At 47.5% G+C, this 11,913-nt stretch overlaps 1 long non-coding RNA gene across 1 annotated transcript in view; it reads left to right on the forward strand.

The window, feature by feature from the left end:
• The first annotated feature begins 10,906 nt into the window (after window positions 1-10,906).
• The window catches only part of LOC110328693, a 102,290-nt gene continuing 101,283 nt past the window's right edge, over window positions 10,907-11,913 (forward strand). The window contains exon 1 of the long non-coding RNA XR_002380873.2: window positions 10,907-11,170. This is a non-coding gene — a long non-coding RNA (uncharacterized LOC110328693). The remainder of the gene's footprint in view (window positions 11,171-11,913) is intronic.

Genomic DNA, 11,913 nt, shown 5'->3' on the forward strand with positions numbered 1-11,913 from the left:
AGCTGCCTTCACTGTGACATCTACTTTCCAGTGTAACCATAAGCCTGCTTAGCTTGGGGTAAGAATTAGTAGAAAATGGTGCTTCAATAAATTGTTGTTGTGGGATCCTGACCCATGTTTGGGCCAGCTGCCCTCATTACCACTTAAATCAAAGCAGCTGGCTCAACTCCCTTGTTAATGCTCAACTCCCTTGTTAACTCTCAGCTGAAAACTGGATTCTTACTGTAGATATTCTGGAGCAATTAGTCTTTGTGTCAGGTGTAAATGGTGCTTCCAAAATACTGCCTTCCATATATTCAAATCATAACGCTAAGTGTAACCTCTGTGGAGTTTCAGAATTTTTCTCGTGCAGCTAATTTGTCCCGCAAAACAGGAACATCCGTGTGGAGATTGCCATCGCTCAGCAGTGGTTGAAGATGATCCAGAGGACCTTCAGCTTCCTCAAGGATTGGCTATGGAGCTTGTGATAAACAGGTCCATATTTGGTGGTGATATGTTCCTGCTCTTCTGGTTGGCTGAGGCCGCACGCCTGGTGAGGTGATGTGGCCTGCTGCGATTGGAGTGGATAAGAGTATAAAAGGGCTTGTATCCCGGGGCTCGGGGGAGATGAAGAGGGAGATGATGAAGATTGTTCAAGGTTCCTGAATAAACTGCTGTTAGAAGAACTGGTGGTTGTATCTTCCTTGCTGGTCGAGAGAGGACCCTACAACTCATCCTTCATACCTCTGGTGAACTGCTGCTCTAGAGCCTTCTAGAAGCCCACTAGCACAGCGTCTGGCTCTTTGTCAGTTTTTTTTTTCCTAAAAGAATTTCATCTGAAAACAAATCTTGCCACTATTGCTTTCAAGTGACCCAAAAGAATTCATCATGTTTCCTCCTCTTTGATCTCTCCCTAATTGCTTTATGAACCTGGCTTACATGCTAGCTTCAGTCATTCAGACTCACCAGAGCCTCTCGTATTTTGTAAATATCATGTACCATCATGGGGCTCAGCAAAGCCACTAAATCTCAGAACTAAATCTGAAGTCTCTGATAAATTCTCTCTTCTCCTTGGAGCATAGTCTTCCCAGGACTAGCAAACGGAGACCAGACAGCACCTCTCTCATGCTCAGGTCACCTGGTAACACTTGTCCCTGCTCTCTTGTCTTCTGGTCCCTGATGTGCATGAGCCACATGTCCTAATGGTTCCTGTGAGCTATAAGCGACCGATTTCTCTTCTCTTGCCTCAGGTTGCTCAGTCTGTGTTCCAAGGGAGGGTGAGCAATGACATCCTCGGTTTCTCTGTTGCCCTGACACTCGGGCATCTCATCCATCCTGTGTCTCGAGGGCTGTGGGGGCTCCTTAATTTCTTGTTTGAAGATCTTTCCTAATTCTAGAAGTTCAGAGGCAGAATATCCCCTTGTGGGTTTCTGCCTCAAGGCCCCATCTGTGTACTGAATCATGTGTTTTCCTCTCCTCTGTGATAAAGGGTGCACTAGCAGAGTGTCTCCTCACTTCTAGTCTCTCTTTCCTTCTCCATCCAAGTCTTCCCAATGGTTTCATGTGTTCAGACTCTAGGAACGTCTCTTTAGTCCAGATATAGTTTATGCCTGTTTCCCCCTAATGCAGGCAAGTTCTTTCTGGGCAGACAGCTAAACCTCAGTTGTATGTCTCATCACCTACAGCAAAGGTCATGCAACTGTTGTTGTAGCCTGCTTATGACAGTGATTGTAACACTTTCCCTAGTCATCAGCCATTCGGGGATGTTCACATGGCAGATCTCATTCACCTAGTGGGAGGCATGCCACTCTACTTCAAGTAAAAGACGGCTTTCTTAGGGTTCCCCCTAAGCACACTTGACCCTCAGGCATCTTACCCATGAATGTTTGGCTCACACCCAAAGGAGGGAATGAAAGGAAGAACACATTCCCGACCACACAAGGAAAGTAACCATATTGGAATTGCCCACAAACACTCCACCTTCAGACAGATCAGCCCCTCCCCAATTGCTAGATAATCACCCACAGTAGGGGATCATTTAGTTTCTCCCCCAGAACTCATTCTGTTGGTTCCTGTATAACAACAAGCTGATGACTTTTTCTGTCACATGAACAAATGTCTGTTCATCCATGTAGGGCACCAACAATGGGCTCAAGAAGTAATTCAACTCAAGTCTAGCTTGGTAAGCCACAGGACAGGGTGCTGGGGTTATTTACTGGAGCTGGGTGAGAGACTACTTAACAGTAACAAGAGAGGTGATGTACACCACTAGACTTCCCAGTGCAGGAGAAAATGTTACAATTCAGAGGAAATAACCAATGTATGGAACACTGTTCATTCAGCAGCAGTGGTGTGTGGGGTGGTTGTGCACCCGCAGGCGCACACACTCCTGCATATGTCTATTTCACTCAAGAGCCAAAAGAACCTATCTTGCCTCATAGGAAAACCCTCTAGAAACTTATAGAAAAACCTCTGGAAACTTACTATAATCGATTTTAACTGTATTCCTTGACTATAGTAGAATCAAACTAGAAATCAATAACAAAGGTGACAGGAAAAAAAATCTTCAAACACTTGAAATTTAGACAACACATTTATAAATAAACTATAGGTCAAAGAGGATGTCCGAGAAAGAAATTTAATGTATTAGAGCTGAACTGTAATGAAAATACCTATCAAAACTATCAAGACACAGTTAAAGCCATGCCAGAAGGGAAATTTACAGCACTAGATGATTACAGCAGAAGGGAAAAATTGCAAGCCAATAATGCAGGTTCCTCCCTCAAGAAGCTAGAAAAGTACAGCCAAGTGAACCCCAAGCAAGATACAGAGGAGAAAATATGGAGAAAAATAATACCATTTAAAGAAAGAGACTTAGGGAATGTCTCAGTGAGCAAAACACTTGATCTCAAGCATGAGAACCCTACAGATTCCATCCTCAGAATCCACACTGTGCTGAGCATGACAATACACAGTGTAAGCCCAGCTCTGCTCTACTGGGCGTGAAGAAAGGTGCTATAATCCCAGCTCTGGGGCAATAAAGACAGCAGCATTCTGGAGCTCACTGGCTAAACAGACTACTTGGTCACTGAGCTATCCTGTCTCAAAGGACGTAGATGGCATTCTGAAAGATGACATCTGACGTTGTTCTATGACCTCCACATGCACAAACATACATGTGCACATACACCCACACAACACAACAGAAAAGTGTGAAATGAAAAGCTCGTTCTTTAGTGAAATCAATAAGACTGATACATCCCTAGAAAAACTAACAAAAACTAAGACGAGAAACACAAGTCATCAATATCAGAAATGAGCATAGTGACATCATTGCCTCCCTGCTATTATTAACACACAAGCTTTATTAACACACAAGCATCAACACACAAGCATTAAATCAAACATTAACACACAAGCTTTATTAACTCACAAGTATTAACACACAAGCATTAACACACAAGGTTTATTAACTCACAAGTATTAACACATAAATGTTAACACACAAAAATTAACACACGAGCTTTATTAACTCACAAGTATTAACACACAAGCATTAACACAAGCATTAACACACAAGATTTATTGACTCACAAGTATTAACACACAAATGTTAACACACAAAAATTAACACACAAGCATTAGCACACAAGCATTGCTACTCTGAACTAACTACATGCTCCATTCATTAAAAGAAATTGCAGTTTCAGTTTTTAAGAATTTATTTTTGTTATTTTAAATCATATGTCTGTGATTGGGTATGTCCATGAGCGTCTAAGTGCCCAAGGAGGTCAGAGCATTGGATCCCCTAGAACTGGAGTTACAGGTGGTTGTCAGCCTTCATGTGGGTGCTGGAAACTGAACCCTGGTCCTCTGAAAGAGCAGCAAGTGTTCTTAACTACTGAACCATCTCTCCAGCATCAGAAGAAACTTTAAAATTTAGAAAGTAATTTAATTTTCCTCAAACCAAAATCTAACATTCAACCAACATTAAACGTATCATCTACTCCTTACAACCATTAAGAGAAATTAAATTTGCAACCTAAAAGTTTATTTAAAAAATCTCCATGGCCAAATGATTTTAGAAGAGAATTCTACCAAAATGTAAAGAATTAACAATATGTTTACATAATGTACTCCATAAAACATAAAAGGATAGAATACTTCCCAATTAACTTCATGAGGCACTAATCATAAAACTAGACTGTGAACAAAGAAAGAAGTAGCAACATTCCTGTCAGCATCTTTCATGAACTTAATCTAAATATGTGTAAATTATCATTAACATATGTTTGCCCATTGGGATATATACACAGGTAAATTACTTTGATTCTATATCTGAGAACCAATAGATAATAACAATGTGCCATATCATAAAATCTTGGAAAAGATCAAAAACATCTATAAGCCTTGTATCTAGAATTCTTCATGGTGAATGATTCCCCCCCCCCCCAGAATTCAGGAATGAGGTAGATTGTTTACATCAACATTGTTGCCCAACAAAGAGCTTGTAGCCACTGAAATAAGAGAAGTTGGGAAAACATGGAGATTTAAAGGAAGAAATCAAATGTGCCTTGTTTTCAGAGACAGCATGATTGCCTCTGTAGGAGACTCCTACATGTGATAAGTAAGATCTGAATGGTCACAATGATCAAGCTCTATTTGTACGTTTTTTAAGATATATTTTTTAAAGTGTGTATCTGTGTGGGAATCTATGCACCTGTTTACAGTACCAACAAGGTCAGAGGAGTGTGTCAGATCCCCTGAAACTGGAGCCACAGGTACTTTTGGGCTGCCAGTCTTGGGTGCTATACTGAACTCAAGTCCTCTGGATGAACAAGAGTGCTTTTAACAGCTGAGCTCTTTCTTCAGCCCAAACAAGGGAATTTTAATTGTGTTTCTACACATCTAACAATAATCATATGGAAACCAAAATTTTAAATGAGATAACATTTACAGACACTTTCATAAAGAAAAGAAAGAAAAAGAAAAATCCTTAGGTATAAATCTAAGCCAATCCTAAAATGACAATTAAAAATAAATGAAGGCATATGTAACAAGAGATACACTATACTCAAAAAGAAGCAACGTTAAAAAAGAAAAATCTTTCTCCCAAATTAATCTATAGTTGATGCAATTTCTAACAAAATTCTAGTGCGTGTGTGTGTGTGTGTGTGTGTGTGTGAAAGCTTTCTCTGTAGTGTATGTGGAATGGCTAAAGCAATCCTTAAGAAAAGAAGGATTAAGTGAGAGGAATAGTTTACCTGGTACAGAAGCTGACAACTTAGCTGTGAGACAGCACAGCATTGGTGAAGGTTAGGTAGACACATAGGCTGATGGAGCAGGATGCAGACCACAGAAGCAGACTCACATAAATAGACCACCTGGGTTTCATTGTTACTGTAACAACGGCACACACACACACACACACACACACACACACACACACACACATACTAAATAAATAAATAAACAAATATACTCTTAAAATTTCGGGGAATTGTCAACACTTAGGGTTAGACGAGTTCTCCGCCTTAATACCAAAATGAAAGATTGTTAAACTGCATCTGTCTCATCTAGTCTGGAAATTTCTGTTCTGCAAATTCCTGAAAAGAGGCTCGACAGACAAGCCTGGGACTCAGTCAAAACATGCGCGAACATCTTACAGAGGACCTATTCTAGACTGCACAAAGAACTCTTCTTGCATGGCATGACCGAAGCACTGGGCCTAAATGCTGAAACCAAACAAATGAACAGACAAACCAGAAACTCTAAATGGGATGTGAGCAAAAGACATGAACAGATATTTTATTTTTTTAAAAAGTGCACAGCAAAACTAAATCGTTGTTTAAAAAATCATGTTCACTGTCATTAGCACTCAGGGAAATGTGAGTTTTCTTGAGCGATTACTAAATCTGTCAGAACGGCTAAAGCACCAAATACAGACCGTACTAAGTGCTGATAAGTGGCACCACAAACTGCCACTGTGCATGTCGAGCGATGCGGGTGTTCAACAAGACATCCACAGTGTCTTATATGAATACACACCCCAGCAATTACTTTGCTGGGCATCTATCCCCAGGAAATGCTATGCTCCCACATAAACCTGCACAGTGGTGTTTATAAAATCATTATCCACAAACAAAATAGAGAAACAGCCCTTGAAGGGTGTGCTTCCCCTCCTGACATGACAGTTAAACGCTGACCTCTGGATGACCCTGAATGACCCTGGAGACCCTCAGGCCATGAAAACAATCCATTGACCAACTATTGACCGTGGTAAGTAGGATGGGAATTCCAGGAAATAACATTGAGTTGTTTTTCTTTTCTTTTTTCTAAAGGACAAAGAAAAAGTCTACATGACTATGTAATTCCATTGATTCAACAATCTTAAAATGACAAAACTTGGAGTGAGGAGTGTTGTCTGGGGTTGCTTGTCAAAGAGAAAGGGAGGCTTTGCTGAGTCAGCAGCAATGGTACCTACCCAAAATTGCATGCGTGAATAAAAGAAGTACAGGTGTAATTAAAGATGGGGGGCGGGGTGCATCAGTACTCAACTGATATCCATTGATAGGGCATTGTTTGTACTTTCAACAATTGTTAGTTAGGGGCCTGGGGACTGTAGCTCAGTTAGTAGAGTTTCTTACTAGCCCCCAAGAAGCCCTGGGCTCAATTCTCAACACCATGCACACAGGCCTGGTAGTGCAAGCCTGTAATCCCAGCTCTCAGGTGCAGGGGTGGGGGTGAGGGGGCGGGGGGGGGCAGAAGTTCAAGGACATCCTAGACTACCTGTTAAGTTCAAGGTCAACCTGGGCAATATGAGATCCTGTTTCAGAAAGAAAACAGCACCAAAAAAAGCGCGCGTGAGTTCTTTCTTAGAACTGCATGTGAATCTAGGATTCTCAAAATCCTCTAGTCTGATTTCCTAACGGTATGAATGCTACTGGACTGTATGTAGTCTTATATGCCTTGAAACATACAAAGACAAGGGACAGGTGATTATTTCTTAAATTTGGGGACACTACCTATCTCTTAAGTGCCACCCCTCACGTTGCTGTCAGCGACTGCGGGAGTGTTGGATCTGGGAGTGGGCAAGGAGAATTCAGGGCCTGGCCTCACCGCGATCAGGTGTGTGTAGAGGTGGGCGTTGATGTGAGCGAGAGGCAAAGCCCAGAAAGAATGCGACAAGGCAAAGCATGCCGCCCTGTCAAAGAAGGAACCATGCAGAATGCCAGTTGGAGAAGGGTTTCGAGGAGGGTGCTGTAGCCTCGGGGACTCCATCCCGTGCACCTTTCAGGAGGTGATGGGCGGCGAACGAACCTCCCGGAGCAGTAACCGAACCCCGCTACGCACAGAACCAGGTGAGTGCTGGACCCAGCGCGGAGGTGAGGCCTCCCGGCGACCGCCGCAAACGTGCTGGCAGCGTGGTTCGCAGAGGCGTCGCCGGGTCTCGGAAGCTGCGGCGGAGACGCCTAGGAGGCTGAATGCGGAGAGGGTGGGGCGTTGCGGAGATCCCGCCGGCGCCAGCGGAGGAGCAGCGGCTGGCTGAGGGCGCGCTCACCCAGGCACGTGGGTGTGGAGCCACCGGCGCCGTCCGGCCTGCGCTCTGCAACACCGCAGCGCGGGTGCAGGCGCGGGAGCAACCGCGCTGGAGAGGGCTGCGACGCGTGGCCCGCACCGCATCCTGGCCCGACGCCTGGAGGCGCTCTCCACGCGCGTCCTTTCCCCGCTGCCCGGGCCTCCTTGAATCTCCCGAGTGGGAAACCGGAAAGCTGGAGGCTTTGTCCAAGGGTGTTTGGGGACACTGGAGCTTCCAAACCTTTCGCCCACACCCCTTACTAGAGATGATGGGGCGGAGACATATGGACATTGACCTGCCTACGGAGCACCTTAGGGGTTTGCGGGAACTCTACCCACAACTGAACCCGGGACCCTGGAGGAGTAGACAGGTTTCACGTAGGTGGACCCCGAGCTGCTGCAGCAGCGGATCGCCGTCGTGGGTGCTCCGTAAAGGCTGCGCCCAACCCTGGTCAGCCACAGGCGCCTAGTGGGGCTGCAGCAGAGTGCGCTGGGGATGAAGATGGTGGGCGGGGCGCGAGGTGAACAGCCAACGGGGGCGGGGTGGGGGGGATGGCAGAAAGCATGAGAAGGTAGCGGTCCCACTGTCGCAGCAACCCTGCGGTAGGCAGGAAGGAGACAGGGTCAATGTGGTGCCTGCCAGGTGCACTGTGGTCCGGGCAGGCCTTGGTCCGCTCTAGTAATGAACAGAGGGGAGTCTGCCGGCTCAGACTCTTACTGGTGTTGGCCAGTGTGCAGGAACTTGGAGGTAGGAAAGAGAGGAGGACCGTGCCTGGGCTATACAAGGGAATGGTGACACTTAGCGCAGCTCTGGAGGAAGTGCCTGTAGACAGGGAGCCTCCGAAATCCTTTTTACCCCGGGACCCCAAATCTGCCATTTGTCCCATTACACCACGCCCTCTTCGTAGCTTTCCAAGATTAACCTGTCAATACTTCCAGATCCCTTTTAGATTGAAAATCAGGTCAGATTCTGCACTTTATCAACATGCCCCACCCCTGTCGCCATAAAACAGCTTCTCACAACCCTAAGGTGTGGTCACTCCGAAGGCGCAGTTCAACAGACCTCTGACCGCGCCCGCAGGAGGACGCTGAAAGCAAATGCTCTGCAGTGACTTGTCCTATTCAATATCATCCCCTTCATCCCGGCTGTTGTGTGTTTTCTCAACAGGGCGTGACCCTGTAGACAAGCAGGGGTCGAAGTCAGGGACCTACCCCAATTCAGACACTGTCGGGAACAATCCCACCCTACACTACAAGGCGTGTCAGTAGTCTCCGCATCAGCCACTCTGGGCTGTCTCTCTCAATGGTACTCAAGGCTGAAACGTACACGTGAAAGTCCAGAATCTGATGCCACACACCTCCAGCTGTGCCGGACCCAGCGTGTGTGTGTGTGTGTGTGTGTGTGTGTGTGTGATGCTTTTAACTCCACCATCATTCCCAGACATGCAACATAAAGCATTGAAGGGAGAGGGAGGCAAAAACAAAAAATTAGGATCTACAGTTTCAAGTTCAAAATCACAACCTTGAGGCTCTGAAGGGGTGTTCACTTTCCTGTCTAGGCTACCGGATATCCTATCTTTGAATACACGCCAGACCCTCAGAAATTATCTCTTCAGGCGATGCCACAAGTGAGCAGTATTCTCTCAGCTTCCCAGATCCTTACTAAAAAGGTGTGTGTGTGTGTGTGTGTGTGTGTGTGTGTGTGTGTGTGTAGTGGATTATTTTCCCCCTTTAATATATAGTGTAGTTTTGAGAAGGGCAGCGAGGCATCCGCTTGGAAAATAAGATGCTTCTTAATTTGACAGGCCCCTCTCTCCCATGGTAGCTTTTCGGAGTCCTCCAAAGTTCTGTCTAGCGTTGGTGCCCGAAGCTTTACATGCAGTTAAGCTTCCTACTAAGCAAACCTGCTGGACATTTGTCCTGTGCCCAGCCCCAGAGAAGCACGCAAGTGTCATGAAGGGGTGGGGAAAGACCCTCTGGGTTAAGGGAGGCGCCGCTTCGCCCGTAGAGGCTGAGAGGGAAGTTGGAAAGCAATGGGACCGTAAAGTCTCACCTTCTTCCCCATCTGTGCTTTGGACTATGCGGTTTCTGCCTTGGCCAAAAACCGCATCCCCATCCAAATCCAGTACAAAACTCTCTTGGACAGAAGTTAGAAAGAAGCCAGTGTAGAGAGAGACAGTTTGCTTCTAATAATCTCATAGGTATGCCCACAGAATGGCCCAAGTGTGGGATTCACGGTCCCCATGTGCTGCTGGGGATGTCGCAGACGCGTCCGCGGGCATCGCAGCGGACGTGACACCGCATTTTCTCCGAATTCCTGCCATCTAGGATAGTGTAACCAAGGGAGGGGGTCATGGGGAAGCGGAGTGCAAGGCTGCGGAATCCACTCTCTGCAGAAAACTGGAGCATGGAACAACGCAACTCCGAAGGCGTTCACATTCGAGAGAAAAGCAACGCCCGGTCGTGGGTGGTTAATAGCCGGCTTCCCACAACCACGAGGCACGTCCCTGGCGGCGTCACTACCTTATGTTTTAATTTGACCTTTATTGGATCTTTGCTCCCCTAGGCTGAGGACTGGACTTGCACTCAGAAGACCACTGCCCTCTCTGGGGAGGGTGGGCCTTCTACTGCGGTTCCCTTTTCTTGAGGGAGCTGTCTCGAGTTCGGAACCTTGTAGACCTTGGAGTTATCAGGCATTCTCGGGCGTGGTCTAGTCGTGGGTTGCGGGGTTTCTAGCCTTGGAACTGGGCGGTGTCTGCAATGCATCGCATCGCCTTAAGCTGTTCTCGGGTACTCACTCTCGCCGGTGCGCAGAAAGAGACAGAGAGAGGAGGGGTCACGCTTGACTATGAAGTGCCGGTGTGGTCTATTCAGAGTGTGTGTGTGTGTGTGTGTGTGTGTGTGTGTGTGTGTGTGCTGCAGCCGAGGAGGGAGGGTTCTACTGCCAAGGGCAGGGCGGAGGACTGTGAAGGCCGGCTGGTAGTGTGAATGCCTTCCCAGGTTCAGCTGCGGTGATCACCCGGCACTGCAGCTAAAGGAGCTGGTTGCACCTTGCGTGCTCCCCCGCCTTCCCTGTGTTCCCCGGCTTTTCCGGGAGGAAAGATGGGGTGCCCATAGCGGGTGGGGCGCGCCGGCTGCCCAGTCGGGCGGTCACGTGTCCCCCTCCCCACCTACTGCAGCGGGAGTTCCAATCAGAGCACGCCAGGGGGCTCCTCCCGGGCAGGAACCACCCGGCTCCGCGGCGCGGGGTGGGCCGCCATCACCTGACCGCCCGCCCCCGCCCCCCGCGAGTAAGGGGCGGTGGTAGCGTCTGCTCGGTTACAAATGGCCCCTCCCGCCCCGCTCGCCCGCTCGCTCGAGCTCGGCGCGGACCCGCCCGGGAGCGCTCCTCGCAGCCCAGCTGCCCGGGTCCCACCGCCCTACCGGGCGCGGGCGATCAGACTACCTCGGAGGGCGCGCCCAGACACCCAGTCGTCCGGCCACCTCAGTGGGCACACTCGGCACCCTGTGATCCGACCACCCGCGGAGGCGCGCTAGCCCTCTGGGTGGGCGTGCTGGGCTTCTCTGCGGCGGAAGTCTGAACCACAGATTGTGACTTCTTTTCTAGCAATAGGTGAGTGCCCAGCGGGAGCGCAGGCATGGGATGCCCTCCTACTGTGTGGGAACCCCGGGATCCTCTAGGGCAGGGAGGTTTTGATGTAATGACTAAGTCATGCTTGCAGAACAAGTCCGAAGTCACTCGCCTTCTGAGCCTCTTTTTCGAGTTTTCCCCAGTCCCTGGTTTGGGGAAGCGCTTTGATTTGAGGAATTCTTGTCTTGAGATACTTGACAAAGGTTGAAAAGACACTCAGATAGGAGCCGGTAGCTCTAGCTAGCTGGCGCAGGCTGGGTACACCTGGCATGTTTGAATGTGGGGGGCGGGGGCCCTTTTGAGAATCAGCCCTGGGTAGGGCTAGGGCGAAGCCTCTGCATCGGTCCGGTCACTCTGTCCCCAAAAGCCACTTGAAATGCCAAGGAGAGAAGAAACAGAGTGGCTATAGATGTTGCTAACCAGCTAACCCCCTCCGTTTCTGATCTACCCCTGTACTGCAGGTTATTCTGCCAAGGATGTGTGAGACTTGGAAGCACCTAGGAATCATCATTTTTACTTTATGACTTTTTGGCAGAAAATATGCCTTAAAGTGTTGAATTACAAGGAAAGATGGAGAAAATAACTTAATTCGCGTTTTTGTAAAGTTTTTGTTTTAAATGCAAGGCAGTAGAGATGTAGGTATTTAAATCATATTTTACCACTATACCTTTGGATTTATGGTCCATATATTTCTTATAACCTTTCAAATAAAACCCTAGAAAAAT

The sequence above is a fragment of the Mus pahari genome, chromosome 10, assembly GCF_900095145.1.
Source record: "Mus pahari chromosome 10, PAHARI_EIJ_v1.1, whole genome shotgun sequence".
Taxonomy (NCBI): Eukaryota; Metazoa; Chordata; class Mammalia; order Rodentia; family Muridae; genus Mus; species Mus pahari.